At 42.1% G+C, this 14,987-nt stretch overlaps 1 protein-coding gene across 1 annotated transcript in view; it reads left to right on the forward strand.

Moving 5' to 3' along the window:
* Positions 1-14,987, forward strand: part of ift70 (intraflagellar transport 70) — a gene marked incomplete at its 5' end in the record, with an annotated part of 79,296 nt that overhangs the window by 45,613 nt on the left and 18,696 nt on the right. The gene's annotated exons all lie outside the window — the stretch shown is intronic.

Below are 14,987 nucleotides of genomic sequence, written 5' to 3' on the forward strand. Positions count from 1 at the left end.
GCCCTAAATCTAATCGATTCTATATTGAAGCTATGACAAATATTTCCTTACTGAACACCAACCTAAGAACTTAAATTGACGGAAAGCTGAATATCACTGAAATATTTTTATTTGGTGATTTTTCTCTGTCCGTTAAATTAGAACAGCATTAAGTTAGTATAATATATGTGCCAGTTATACTGGGCATGTAATACACAATATACAGGTATTGAATTGACAAATATGGTATCTCTCTCTAACTGTTTACCTGAGTCCGTTAGTTCACAGACAAAAAGGACTGCCCACTTCAAGTAGTAGGTTTATTTTGTACAGAATATATGACATTCTATAAAATCGGAGAGACTGATAAATTTCTCAAATCTCCAAAAGTTCATTGAGCCTTCCCAACTTCACAGAATTCCAGATTCCTCAGAACAAATGCAATATGTGAAGAACTGTATAGGGTTATGGGAATAGGGCCTGGGTGGGATTGTGGTTGGTACAGACTCGATGGGCTGAATGGCCTCCTTCTGTACTGTAGGGATTCTATGAATTCATACAGAATTAGCCCATTTAAGGAATAATTAAATATTATGCAATCCTGTTTAGCAGTTTACAATATGTAATTTGGATTTTAAAAATTCTGAATTGCATTTTAAGAAATAATAATTTTCCATAGACATTTTAAATTCCATCTGTCAAAAAATGGATTTAATAACTAAAAATATTTTAAGATGTATGTTTTTAAATAGCAAGCAAATTACTCCCAAAGAAAAAGGTAGTTTAGACTCATTCTCTCTGTCTAGTAGTGGATTATTTTAATTAAAATGTGCAGTTTTTACTGCCTCAATACCATTCATGCACTATGAAGCCATGTTATCTGTTTCCAATCATTCCCTTTTCATCTAGATATTCAGGAATTTATTTTTAACTAAAGGCACCACATTTCTCCTGACAACAAATATTTAACAATCGTGCCTGTAATTACCTGGGTTGGTTTTGTGTCCCTCTTTTTTTTGAAAACAGATGACACATTAACTGCTTTTTGGTTTTGCAGTTCACAAGGACTGTCTGTAGAACCCTGAAATATCATCTTTAGGGTCTCTCCTATTCCACCTCCAACCCCACCCCTCCCTCACTTCTCAGCATCCACAGACTTTGGGCATCAAACTATAGAAAGGATGTGACCTTACAGAGGGGGCAAAAGAGCTTTACTAGAGTGGTACCAAGGATGAGGGACATGTGTTATGTGAAAAGGGTTAGAGAAGCTGTGATAGTTGACTTTAGAGCAGAGAAGTTTAATGTCAATAGAGGTGTTCAAAATCAGGAAGGATTTTGATACAATACAGAAAGGGAAGCTGTCACCACTGGCTGAAGGGTGTGGGTAACACAAGTTCACAGGAATTAGTAAAGGATCCAGAGTCGCAGAGGTTTTTTTATGCAGAGTAACTCTGAAATGCACTGCCTGAGAGGGAGGCAGCTTCACTGGTAACTTGCAAAAGAAACTAGAATAGATATTGGAAGGGATACCATCAGGAAGTTAGAGGGAATAACAGAAAGAATAACTCTTTCAATGCACCAGCACAGATGTGATGGACTTAGTGGTCTCCTGTGCAGTAAGGTTTTGTGATTTTATGTATGCCGCTTAGGTCCCAACACATTGTCCTCCTTCAACTTGTTTAATTTTACTAACCCATTGAGATCTCTCATATCCTTTAAATAACTCCGGATTTATCTCCTCCCCAACATTCTTCTGTTTTGTAAACACTGAAACAAAAGAATGAAATATTGTTGCTAATATTAGTTTATCCTCTATTAACTCACTACCATCTCCTCTTAGATCCCACATCACATTCGACAATTCTCCTTTTACTAATATGTTTGGAAAATACTTTATTGTTCTTTTTAAATTCTCTTTATATTCCCTCATTATTGTCTTATCCCTTTCTTAATCTTCCCTTATTTCCTTGTATGTTTTCTTAAATTTTATATAATCGTACACCAATTGTGATGATATTGTGCTTTTAAGAAATATCACGTTTCTTGGTGTATGTTTAAAATTCAGCTGTTTTGCACGGTACTGGTTTGTCTGGGCACCAGGCAGCTCCCATGCTGAGAATGCAGGTTAATGATTGATTTTAGCTAGGATGTGTTTGTTTCAATCTGATGTAATGCATTTTTGTTCATTTGGTATTTCCCCTCGAGTTTCAGAGTAGGGTTTTGATTAAATTGATTGACAGATACAGTCATGTGCTTAAGGGGAGGAGCTAAGCTTACAGGGGAAAGCAGGCAGTTACTGCCGGGTTCTGAAAGAAGCAAGGATGTTTCTGTCTCTCTTGAGGCTGCTGTTTGGAACCTGCTATGAGAAATAGGTCTCTCTTTTTCTTTTCTTTTTTCCTTGCCATTGCCTCTAATTCAAACTATTTCATTTGTAATTGAATTCTAGCCAATTCCAAGGCAGTCTGTGTTCTGGCAATTTTAAATGCTGAGCTATCGCTGAAGTTATCTCCACCTTCCTGGCTGGCCCCTCCCAGTAAAGTCAACTTCAGCTGGTTCGCCAAATTCAAAAGTTTTGATTTAACCACCTTTCTAAACCACTCCGAGTGACCTCTTCCACACCCAGGAAAACTTTAGCCACTGACGGCCATTTTTCCATAAGGCACCCCCTATTTAAACTAACCAAATCCAACACCTGAAAAGAAAACGCCAATACTCAACACCCACTGTCTTTGAGTTCAATGAACCAAACAAGGAATTATAGATTTTAATCCCGCAAGAGCCCCAATTTTTGTTATTGTATCAGAGCAGAAACCTCAAAATATGTTATGAAGCCCAACAGTTTTTCTAGTTTGTCATTAGTGTGAGAATAAGGTGTTTCACTCCAGGTGTGACTCTATTGACACACTAGTAAGCTTTTATCGAAACAAACTTTATTTAACAATACAGTTTAATTAGGATGAATTAATTAGCTTAACTTTTACCAATTGAAATACTTAAACATGACAAGATATAATTCTTAATTGGTAATTTATCGCTATTAGTTCCAATTCAAGCAATATTCCTCATATAGACTTAAACTCCTCTTTAAAATCAGTGAGCGACATTCAGGCTTACGTGCTTGTACTTAGGCTGCTATCCTCGAGCCTCCAGAACACCTCTGAAGGGACAGAGAGAGCTATTTCTCCTTGCAGGTCCAAAACAGCAGCCTCCAGAAAGAGCGAGAGACCTCTTTCTTCTTTCAAAACTCAGCAGTAACTGCCTGCTTTTCCCAGTAAGCCTAGCCCCTGCCCTTAAGTACATGACTGTCTCTGTCAATCAACCTAATCAAAACCCTGTTCTGAAACTCTAACCCATGGGAAAAACAAAATGCATCAATTCAGTTTAGAACAAGCACATACCTAGCCAAAATCATTATCCTGCAGTCTCAGCCTGTGAGCTGCCTGTTCCCCAGACAAATTGGCACCAAGTAAAACAGAGCTGAATTTTAAACACACCTCTCATAACATAACACAAATACATTTCTTAAAGACGCAGTATAATCACACCAATCCTAATTCGTTTTAACTATATTTCATATCTAATGCCCTGAGACACAAGGCAGTTATTTTTCAATAATATATATCTATTCTGCAACCTTGCAATTTACTTTTTAAAAGGTATGCAATTGTTGAAGTACAGTTCTGTGTGTCAATTTCTCCTTCTACTTCTTAGCTAGGTCTCTCCTTTTCCTAACACCTGTCCTATTCCAATCTAGTGTTCTTGCCTTTTGTACTAATTGGCTTTCTTTCTATTTATTATTGGTCTCTCTTGATGGAGCAGAGGAAATTTAGATGAAATATCATAGGGCTGTATAAGATTATGACCGTTGTAGCTAAGGTAGAGAACATCTGTTCTCCATTAGCTGACGGTGTAAGGACCAATGAACACAGACTATAAGATTTGGGGTGATAGATGTGGGGGAACTGTTTTATGCAGCGACTGGAACTCATTGCCAACCCGAGTGGTGGAAACAGACAGTGACCGGTTTTGAAATGAAATTGCATGGTCACTTAAGGGAAACAAAGTTTTAGGGCTAAAAGGATAGAACAGGGAAATGGGACTGATTGGATTACTCTATGGAGGGCCAGCATGGACTCAATGGCCAGACTGAATGGCCTTTTCTGTGCCTTAGTGACTCGATGACTTGCGCATCTTTCCACCAACAGTCAATATCTGATCAGAAATGGCAAACTTGGAGGCCGTGTGTACCAGCTCCCACACATTGTTTGGCAGCTGAGTCCATTAACGCCAAGAGATTTCCTGCAACATGTATATATCACCCAACGTGACATTGTCAGTTATAGTAGCTTTGCAAAACTGTTAACTCATACACTGGATTCATTCGAAAAAGTTTGTCCACTATTATAGTAAAGGAAGATTGGAAATAAAGTTATTGAAAGAATTACTTAAGAAGATAAAATTATTGTGATACATTGTTCCAAAAGATCAATTATAAATGTTTCTTTAAATTGTAAAACTAATTAATTTTTGTCAAATATAATTTCTAGTTGTTACATTTAAGGGAGATTGTTCTTAAAATATTGCATCTATATTCCATCAGGATTTGTACTTGAACATGGCAAAATTGCAGGTAATTTAGAGTCGATTCTAATTACAAAATTTAATCCGAAATTAAAATGTTATTAAGCAACAGCTACATTGGGCTGATGATAAATGTAGTTCTATGAGTTACCATTAATGTTAATACATGAAGAGAATATTGGATTGATTTATGCTCAGGTAAACAAAGCACCTTGGAGTCTCTTACCTTTGTCTTCTATAGCTGGGTCAATGTAGCATCACTTCTCATCTTTATTAGCTCTGTTTGGGACAGTGTAACATTACCTTTCCTCTGAACTTTACTGTAGTTGGGCCAGGGTAACATCCAAGGATGCCCCTGCAAGGTACAGCTCTCAGTAAAGACATGACAATAGATAAGATATTTTAAAATTAATAATCTGACTTAATGGGGAGTGATCTAAAGGGAATGAGATGTGGACCGGAATTCTCTAGCCTTTCGCCGGTGGGATTCTCCGGTCCCGTCAGCAATGCACTCCGTCCCCGGGTTTCCCTCCGGCATGGGGTGATGTCAATGGGAATTCCCATTGGCAATGGCGGGACCAGAGAATCCCGTCACTGGCAAACAATGCGCCACCTCCTGCCGGTGGGAAATCTCTGGCTGGGAGGCTGGAGAATCTCGCCCATGTTGCTTAATGTAATGGTTATGGTCCTTGTTGTAATTTAAAGTTGCAATATCACATCTTGAGACTTCTGTATCAAATTTATCATATCAAACAATTTTATTGTAAAATGACTTGCTATATTTCTGTACAATTATTTTTTCCTTGAATGGGATTGTTTTGAAGCTGGCATGGACATCTATTTTGGTAATTGCTGGGGGCCAGTGATAATGGAGACTCGGATGTAAAAATTTAAATTATGAAAACAATGCGTTGGGTGTATTGGGTAGTCTCAAACACTGAATTAACAATAAGGGGCAGTACAACCGGAGTTGCCTTTTTGATGTAGGTGCAGCCTGTAAGAATTGATTATGCTTTGAATCACGGTTTAAAGCTAAAACTGCCATTCCCTTGTGACATATGTTTAGCGTTAGCGAGACTGAAGATGTGAAACAACTGAGAAGCGACATAGTGCTATGTAGATGTTATAGAAATGTTGTTCAAATAGATATTGTTGCAACATACAAGCTATACCGTGAAAGTAAGACAGAGGTCACAAGTTAAAACTTTATGTTGGCCTGATGTGAAGAAATTCTGGGAAGTTAATTGAACTTAAAGTCCGGAGATGTTTTTGAACTTGTTTGTTCAAAGTCAGAATTGTCCTTAAAGTGTCATCAACATGGGGAGAAATTCAGCTTGTGATCTTTTGATTAGGGCCTAATAAACACAGGTAGAAATTGAAAATTGGGAGGTGGTAGCTCCCCATTAAAGCTTTACATATATTGAGGTTGATGCATAAGGACACTACTTACTTGAAAGAGACATAAGGCTGTTTAGTATACAGATCAGGGTCCTGCATTGGTTCTAGGCTGTCCAGAGCAAAATACAGCTACAAACAAGTAGAACTTTGTGATAATCCCCATGAGGTCCATGGGAAATCACTGATCTCCCTGTGGGACTCATTGAGTACGAGTTCCCCTGGTAAGAGGCAATGACCTGCCCAGTTGGAACTCATTCCCTCAGGCTTTTATAAGGCAGGCCCAGGAGTGGGCCTGCTGAACTGTGCGGCATAGGGTATCTGTCTAAGTGGGAGACTCTGTTGACTGTCAACTTATAATCCCCACAGAGACAGACTGAACTCATGGGTTTTAAAATTGGCACTACTGGCGTGGCCCATTCAGCAAATTGTACTGGATGTATGATGCCAAGTTCGTCTAGACGTTCCAGTTTCTCTACTTTGGCATGTAGGGCATAGGCCCTTGCATCACTATTGGGGAGAATCAGACTGTCTGTCGCTCATGCGTAACTGAGGTTACAGTGATCCCAGCAATACTTGAGGGCTCCCCAGTGTATGTGCCAATCTAGCCTTGGTGCCCCGCAGGTTTAAAGACAAGATGCCCAATTGGGGTCACCTAAAAGTTTGCTCCCCAATAATAGAAACAGCTGCTCCTGTGTCTACCACCATGATGTGGAGATGCTGGCGTTGGACTGGGGTAAACACAGTAAGAAGTCTCGCAACACCAGGTTAAAGTCCAACAGGTTTATTTGGTAGCACAAGCCACTAGCTTTCGGAGCGCTGCTCCTTCGTCAGGTAAGTGGGAGTTCTGTTCACAAACAGGGCATATAAAGACACAAACTCAATTGACAAACTAATGGTTGGAATGCGAGTCTTTACAGGTAATCAAGTCTTAAAGGTACAGACAATGTGAGTGGAGAGAGCATTAAGCACAGGTTAAAGAGATGTGTATTGTCTCCAGACAGGACAGTTAGTGAGATTTTGCAAGCCCAGGCAAGTTGTGGAGGTTACAGATAGTGTGACATGAATCCAAGATCCCGGTTGAGGCCGTCCTCATGTGCGCGGAACTTGGCTATCAGTCTCTGCTCAGCGACTCTGCGTTGTCGTGTGTTGTGAAGGCCGCCTTGGAGAACGCTTAACATTTCCTTTTTAACTATAGCACTATGCCGAATATGAAGACGGGAATAGTCCCAGCGGAGCTATTGTTAGGCCGATGCCTTCAGGCTAGGCTTAGCCTAATTTTCCCAAATTTGGCCAGCCATGCTGAGTTAAAACAAGAAGCCTAGAAAAGGGGCAATGATGATCAGAGACCGGATAGAGACTTTAAACCGGGAGATACTGACCACATGAGGAATGCTGGCGATGGCTCTCCATGGATTTCGGGTGTTGTTCACGAGAAAACAAGACTGGTGTGTTATGAGGTTAAAAACCAGGGAGAACTTGAAAAAGCACATAGATCACCTCCATCACATGGAGCCCTCTGCAGAGGCAACTGTTTCTATGGATGTGCCACAGTCTGCATCCTTCACATTGGCCTGTGAATGGGAAGCTCCACCAGTTACCTGGACAATGAAGATTCTGGCATGGACATGGAGACCTTGTTTGCTTACACCTGTTGACCATCTGCTGCTTTTGTGAGCTGCAGCTGCTGTTTGCTGTTAGGAGCTACATTAAGGAGCCTATTGAGAGTTGCTGAGTGAGCACTACAACCTGGGGCTTGAGGCTCCCTTCTCCACTCCACCCAACTTGGGGCATCCCGCCCAACTCAGTGCTCCATCCCTCATCTTACCTCCTGCTCTTTCCTCTCTCCATCCCTGCTTCCAGACACATAACATCTAGGGATGAGTGCCTACTCTTCACCTGCACTTCCCATGTTACAACGCACAAAGTCGGAAATCTTTCGGGGTGGGTGTAGCATCAGCCAGATAAGCAATAAATGCTGGTCTAGCCAGTTATGCCTACCCTTATTTCTCTGATTTGTTTTCACCATCACTACCCCATCCCTCCCCAATCCAGGACACCAGGTCCTTCCCACTTCACTCCTCTATGGACCTGACCCCACCATCTGTCCTATCCTGGATCCCTCTTCTATGCCTCTGTGCCCCCAAACCTACTCATGTCCTCACCATGGACTCACTCTTGCTGCTGCTGAGTTTCCACATAAGCTGCCAATTCTGTTTCCCTTGCTTGTGTCGCAGAGTTCAACAAGGAAAACTGCTGACCTTCAGTACAACTGCACAAAGTAAACTTCTGCACGCCACATTAAATGAATGTGAAATGGGTGCCACGAGATTCTTGTGCACCCCTGACTTTATCGTGAAGGTAGGACTGATTACAAATGATAATGAGTATTTATCTCATGCAAATGTATCACAAATAGGAACCCGACATGGAATAACGTAGCCTAAATTGGAACTCGCTACCGAGAAAGCAAAATTTCACCTCTTGTCTAATTAAGTTTGCCACGTTTGTGTTCTTGCAGTCTCCGTGAAATCCTCCTCCTCCTGGTTGTATTTAGTCTGGAGCAGTCTAATCAACATGTCTGAAAGGCAGCTCCTCAAAAACACCCAGAATATTTTTCAGTTGTGGAGCCAGAGTGCAGAAGTATTCTTCCTGACTGCTTAAAACTAGTACCCATTACCTGGCAAATTCCTCTTCCATGGAGTGGACTTCTGCATGTAATGGCAACAAAACAATCATATCTGATGGGGGATTCAGAGTGCTGCTGGATAGATGAGCGAAGCATTCTCCATCTGAATCAATCTTGTGACTGTAAACAAATGTTTGTCACCTGTGATGTAAAAGAAAACGCCACAAGAGGACAAAATCACTAACAGTTTTCAGACCCATTTTGAAAGGTGATACTGACTTTGTTGAAAGTTTCATTGTATTTGAGACACAAGTGAAAGGAAAACAATGATTAAAGTATCAGTTTACAGTAACAATCAAATGCTAATCTTCTGTTGTTAGCTTTGTTAGTTCTGTTGTTTTTAGAGGACAGTGGAATGTTCCCCCACGCAGAAGTTACTATCAACGGTTGTAATGCATTGAATGCAATTTCATAGAAAGAATCATAGAAACCCTACAGTACAGAAAGAGGCCATTGGGCCCATCGAGTCTGCACCGACCACAATCCCACCCAGGCCCTATCCCCATATCCCTACATATTTACCCACTAATCCCTCTAACCTACGCATCTCAGGACACTAAGGGGCAATTTTAGCATGGCCAATCAACCTAACCCGCACATCTTTGGACTGTGGGAGGAAACCGGAGCACCCGGAGGAAACCCACGCAGACACGAGGAGAATGTGCAAACTCCACACAGACAGTGACCCAAGCCGGGAATCGAACCCAGGTCCCTGGATTTAAAAAATTTAAAAGCAAAGTCATTCCAATTCAGCTACTGAAAATGTGATATTATGGCTAGAATTTTCCATGATGTGGAGATGCCGGCGTTGGACTGGGGTAAACACAGTAAGAAGTTTAACAACACCAGGTTAAAGTCCAACAGGTTTATTTGGTAGCAAAAGCCACACAAGCTTTCGAGGCTCTGAGCCCCTTCTTCAGGTGAGTGGGAATTCTGTTCACAAACAGAACTTATAAGACACAGACTCAATTTACATGAATAATGGTTGGAATGCGAATACTTACAACTAATCCAGACTGGATTAGTTGTAAGTATTCGCATTCCAACCATTATTCATGTAAATTGAGTCTGTGTCTTATAAGTTCTGTTTGTGAACAGAATTCCCACTCACCTGAAGAAGGGGCTCAGAGCCTCGAAAGCTTGTGTGGCTTTTGCTACCAAATAAACCTGTTGGACTTTAACCTGGTGTTGTTAAACTTCTTACTATAGAATTTTCCAGCCATTCTCGCCAGCAAGATCCTCCAGTCCTGCCGACAGAGAACCCCTGCCGCAGGAAGGGAGCGGCGCATAGAACAGGAAGCCCCATTGACAGCGGCGGGATCTTCTGATCCCACCACCGAACAATGGCAAGTCAGCTCTACTTTTGCAAAACACTGCAAAGGCGCATGGAAATTCTGGTGTTCATTTAGATTATGTTCCCAATTATATATTTATGTTCTTAAGTTTGTTACCCTAAAATCAGCTGCTTATTCTGGGACTTGATGATTTGTTTGTTTAGTTTATTTTATTAGTGTCACAAGTAGGCTTACATGAACACTGCAATGAAGTTACTGTGAAAAATCCCCTAGTCGCCACACTCCGGCGCCTGTTCAGGTACACTGAGGGAGAATTTAGCACGGCCAATGCACTTAACCAGCACGTCTTTCAGACTGTGGGAGGAAACCTGAACACCCGGTGGAAACCCACGCAGACACGGGGAGAACGTGCAGTCTCTACACAGACAGTGACCTGAGGCCAGGAACAGCCGATATATTTCCAAATCAGGATTGTAAGTGGCTTGGAAGGAAACTTGCAGATGCTGCTGTTCCCATGCATCTGCTGCTCTTGTCCTTCTAGGTGGTAGAGGTCATGGAAGGTGTTGTTGAAGGAGCCTTGCTAAGTTGCTGTAGTGCATCTTGTAGATGGTACACACTGCTGCCACAGTCTGTCAGTTGTGGAGGAGTGAATGTTTAAGGTGGAAGGGTGCCAATCAAATTGGCTGCTTTATCCTGGATGGTGTCGAGCTACTGGAGTGTTAGAATCCCTACTATGCAGAAGGAGGCCATTCAGTCCATTGAGTCTGCACTGACAATCCCACCCAGGACCTATCCTTGTAACCCCACGTAATCCCCCTGACACTAAGGAGCTCATCTGAGTAGTAAGACCCTGAATCCCACTGTTCCCTGCAACTCAAAGTATTTACCCCTAGACATCTCGGGACACTAAGGGGCAACATGACATGGCCAATCCACCTAAACTGCACATCTTTGGAGTGTGGGAGGAAACCCACACAGACACGGAGAGAATGTGCAAACTCCACACACAGTCACCTGAGACCCAGGTCCCTAGCTCTGTGAGGCAGCAGTGCCAACCACTGTGCCACCCCGAGTTGGAGCCTCATCCAGGCAATTGGAGAACTTTACATCACACTCCTGTGATTTAGAGGGTGGACAGCTTATAGTCAGGTGATGGGTTACTCCCTGAAGAATTCCTGTTATATCCATAGAATTTACATCTCTGGTTCATTTCAGTTTATGGTCAATGGTAACCCTCAGTATGTTGATAGTGGGGGATTCAGGAACAGCAATGCCATTGAATGCCAAGGCAAGATGGGGGAGATGGTCATTGCCTGGCACTTATGTGGCCTGAATGTAACTTGCCACTTGTTAGCCAAAGCCTGAATGTTGTCAAGGTCCTGCTGCATCTGGTTTATTAACTACTCTCTCCACCTATCCTGCCACTTTCAATAATTTATGCACATGTGCACCCAGGTCACTCTGCCCCTGCACTCCCTTTAAAATTATTTCCTTTATTTTGTATTGTCACTCCCATGTTCTTTCAATCAAAATGAATGACTTTGACTTTATCTTTCTCTGCATTGAACTTCATTGGTCACCTGTTCGTCCATTCCACCAACTTATCTAGCTCCTTCTAAAGTTCTACACTGTCCTCCTCACGGTTCACAATGCTTCCGAGTTTCATATCATCTGAAAACTTTGAAATTGTACCCAGGTCGTCAATATATACCAGGAAAAACCAATGGTCCCAACACTGACCCCTGAGGAACTCCACTACATAATCTCCTCCAGCCTAAAAAGTAACCATTGATTCTCTTGATTCCTATAATGCAGTGAGTTTCATTTTGATGTTTACTGTCCCTTTATTCCATGAGCTCTAACTTTGCTCACAAGTCTGTTGCTTTTTGAAAATCCATGTCATATAGAGTCATAGAATCATACAGCGCAGAAAAGGCCCTTCGGCCCATCGAGTCTGCATTGGCGATAACTATCATAAACATTGCACTAATCTCAATTTCCAGGGCTTGTCCCATATCCTTGAATGTTACAAAATTTCAAGTGCTCATCCAAATATTTTTTAAAGGTTTAAAGGTCCTGATCTCCATTATCTTCCCAGGCAGTGCCATCCATCCTCTGAGTAAAAACGTTTTTTCTCAAATCCCCTCTGAATCCCTCGGCCCTCACCCTAAGGCTTTGCCCCCTTGTGATTGACTCCTCAACCAAGGGGAACAGCTGCTCCCTACTCACCCTGTCCATACCCCTCATAGTCTTTTATACACATCAATCATGTCCCCCCTCCGCCTTCTCTGCTCTTAAAAAAAACAATCCAGCCTATCCAGTTTCTCCTTAGTTCAAATGCTCCATCCCAGGCAGCATCCTGGTGAATCTCCTCAGTATCCCCTGTAGTGCTATCACATCCTTCCTATAGTGAAGTGACCAGAACTGCACACACTACTCCAGCTGTGGCCTAACCAAAGCTCTGTACAACTCCAACATTACCTCCTCATTCCTGTACTCTATGCCACGACTGATAAAAGCAAGTGTCCCGTATGCTTTCTTTACTATCTTATTCACCTGCTCTGTTAACTTCAGGGATCTCTGATTAGTTACCTCAAGATTCCTCTGAGTTTCCCAGTGTCCTGCCATTCATTAAATACTCCCTCATTTTGTTTCTTCTTCCAAAGTGCATCACTGCGCGCTTGTCAGGGTTAAATACGATCTGGCACTACTCTACCCATCTGACCAACCCATCTATGTCCTCCTGTAACCTACAACCATCTTCACTATTAACTTGGTGTCATCTGCAAACTTGCTTAAACATTCTCCCCACATTTTCATCCATATATGCTTCCAGTCTATCAAGCCCCTTCATTATTTTAAAGATCTCTCTTCAACGATTCCACTTTGTCATTTTTAGAGTAAAGAACCCTAGCTGTTTAGCCTTTCAGTTCTAATATCATTCATCTTAACCTTCTTTCAACCTTGCATCGTGAGATATTAACATTTACTTGCTACAACTCTTACCACAATATCCCTTTTGTAATTTTGAACCAAAAACATACAGTACCCCAAACGCGGTCTAACCAAGTTTCTTACAAGTTTATCACAAATTCCATGCTGAATCAATACAATACCTGTAGAAATGTAGCCTTATTAACCTCTGTCACTACTTTTAGTGATTTATTAACTGGGCCCATTTGAATTCTACCAGAGACACACTTGACCTCCTCATTCTTCCAACCCAAATGTTACCCCTCACACTTATCTATGTTGAAATTCATTTTCCAATTATATGCACATTATGTAAGTTTGTTAATGTAGTTCACTGGAAGTGCTTTCGATAAAGGGCACTTTACCTTATTGGGATATATTTGATATGTGGATTTATATTCAAAATAATTCTGTCAACATTTAGTATATTCTTGTTTGTACAGATAAGTTAAAGATAATCATATCTGCCCCATCTTGTTACCTGCTGCTCACTTCTCTGCCAAGAATACCTGGGGTGTGGAGATACTGGGTTGGGCACAGTAAGAAATCTCACAACACCAGGTTAAAAGTCCAACAGGTTTATTTGGGTGCACGAGCGCTGCTCCTTCATCAGGTGAATACCTGGCACAAAGGAAAATGGTTGTGATGGTTGGAGGTCTATCATCTCAATCTCAGAACATCACTGCAGGAGTCCCTCAGGGTAGTGTCCTAGGCCCAACCATTTCCAGCTGCTTCATCAATAACCTTCCCTCCATCATGAAGTCAGCAGTGGGATGTTCACTGATGACTGCACCATGTTCAGTATCATTCGCTCCTTCTCAGATACTGAAGCAGTCCATGTTCAAATACAGCAAGATCTGGAGAATATCCAGGCTTGGGCTGACAAGTGGCCAAATAACATTCACGCCACACAAATAACAGGCAATGACCATCTCCAAAAAGAGAGAATCTAACCATCACCCCTTGATATTCAGTTTACCATCACTGAATCCCCCACTATCAACATCCTTGGAGGTTACCATTAACCAGAAACTGAACTGAATTAGCCATATAAATACGTGGCTACCAGGCGAGAGAAAAGGCAAAATACTGGGGATGCTGGAATCTGAAGCATAATCAGAAAATGCTGGAAAATCTCAGCAGGTCTGACAGCATCTGTGGAGAAAGAATAGAGCCAACATGACCCATCGTTGGACCTTACAGGAAGGCAGCTCTCCACCATCTTCTCAATGGCGACTAGGGATAGGCAATGAATGCTGGCCTAGCCAGTGATACCGCATCCTGTAAATGACTAAAAACTATTTTAGCACCACTGAATCATGATATATTAACATGTACATAAATATTCTTTTCTGAGCGGGGTGCACAGTGTCAGGAAAATTCTTGACTTGCCAAATCTGATTTGGGAGAAACTTCCCTGAAAGGTTGGATTTGTGTTTCCAGGTGTGGGGGCTAACTGAGTTGAGCCCATTGCTCTCACAAACAACGCAGAGGCAGTCACAGGGACTGCTGAGTGCTGAGATAGACTGTTCCAATAAAAACAGTAACTCTAGCCCTCACTATTGCACCAGATTGCCGACCCCCCAACCCCCACTCCACCCCACCACACACACACACTCCATGACTCATCCAAGTCAACTCATGCCACACCATGTCCCGCCATCCCAGGAATCAGTCTGGTAATCCTTTGCTGTACTCCCTCTAGAACAAGAACATCCTTCCTCAGATAAGGAGGTCAAAACTACACACAATATTCCAGGTGTGGTCCCACTAAGACCCTGTATAATTGCAGCGAGACATCCCTGCTCCTGTTGTGGAGCAGCGATGTCTTGCTGCATTATTATACACGGTCCTGGTTGTGTGGCATGGCCTCCATAACCTCCATGCCACACAACCCTCTCTGCCCAACTCCATGACCCTTTACCCTTCTCCATGGCTCCACATATTCCTGATATTCCTGTGCCCTCGTAAGGTTTTGGACAAGTTTTCCCCCGCCCACTACCATTTGTCTTGACATCATCCAGGCCAACTCATCCAGTATGCACCATGGACAGACCTCAGGAGCCATGCTGAGA

This window comes from Mustelus asterias, unplaced genomic scaffold, assembly GCF_964213995.1.
Source record: "Mustelus asterias unplaced genomic scaffold, sMusAst1.hap1.1 HAP1_SCAFFOLD_1395, whole genome shotgun sequence".
NCBI lineage: Eukaryota > Metazoa > Chordata > Chondrichthyes > Carcharhiniformes > Triakidae > Mustelus > Mustelus asterias.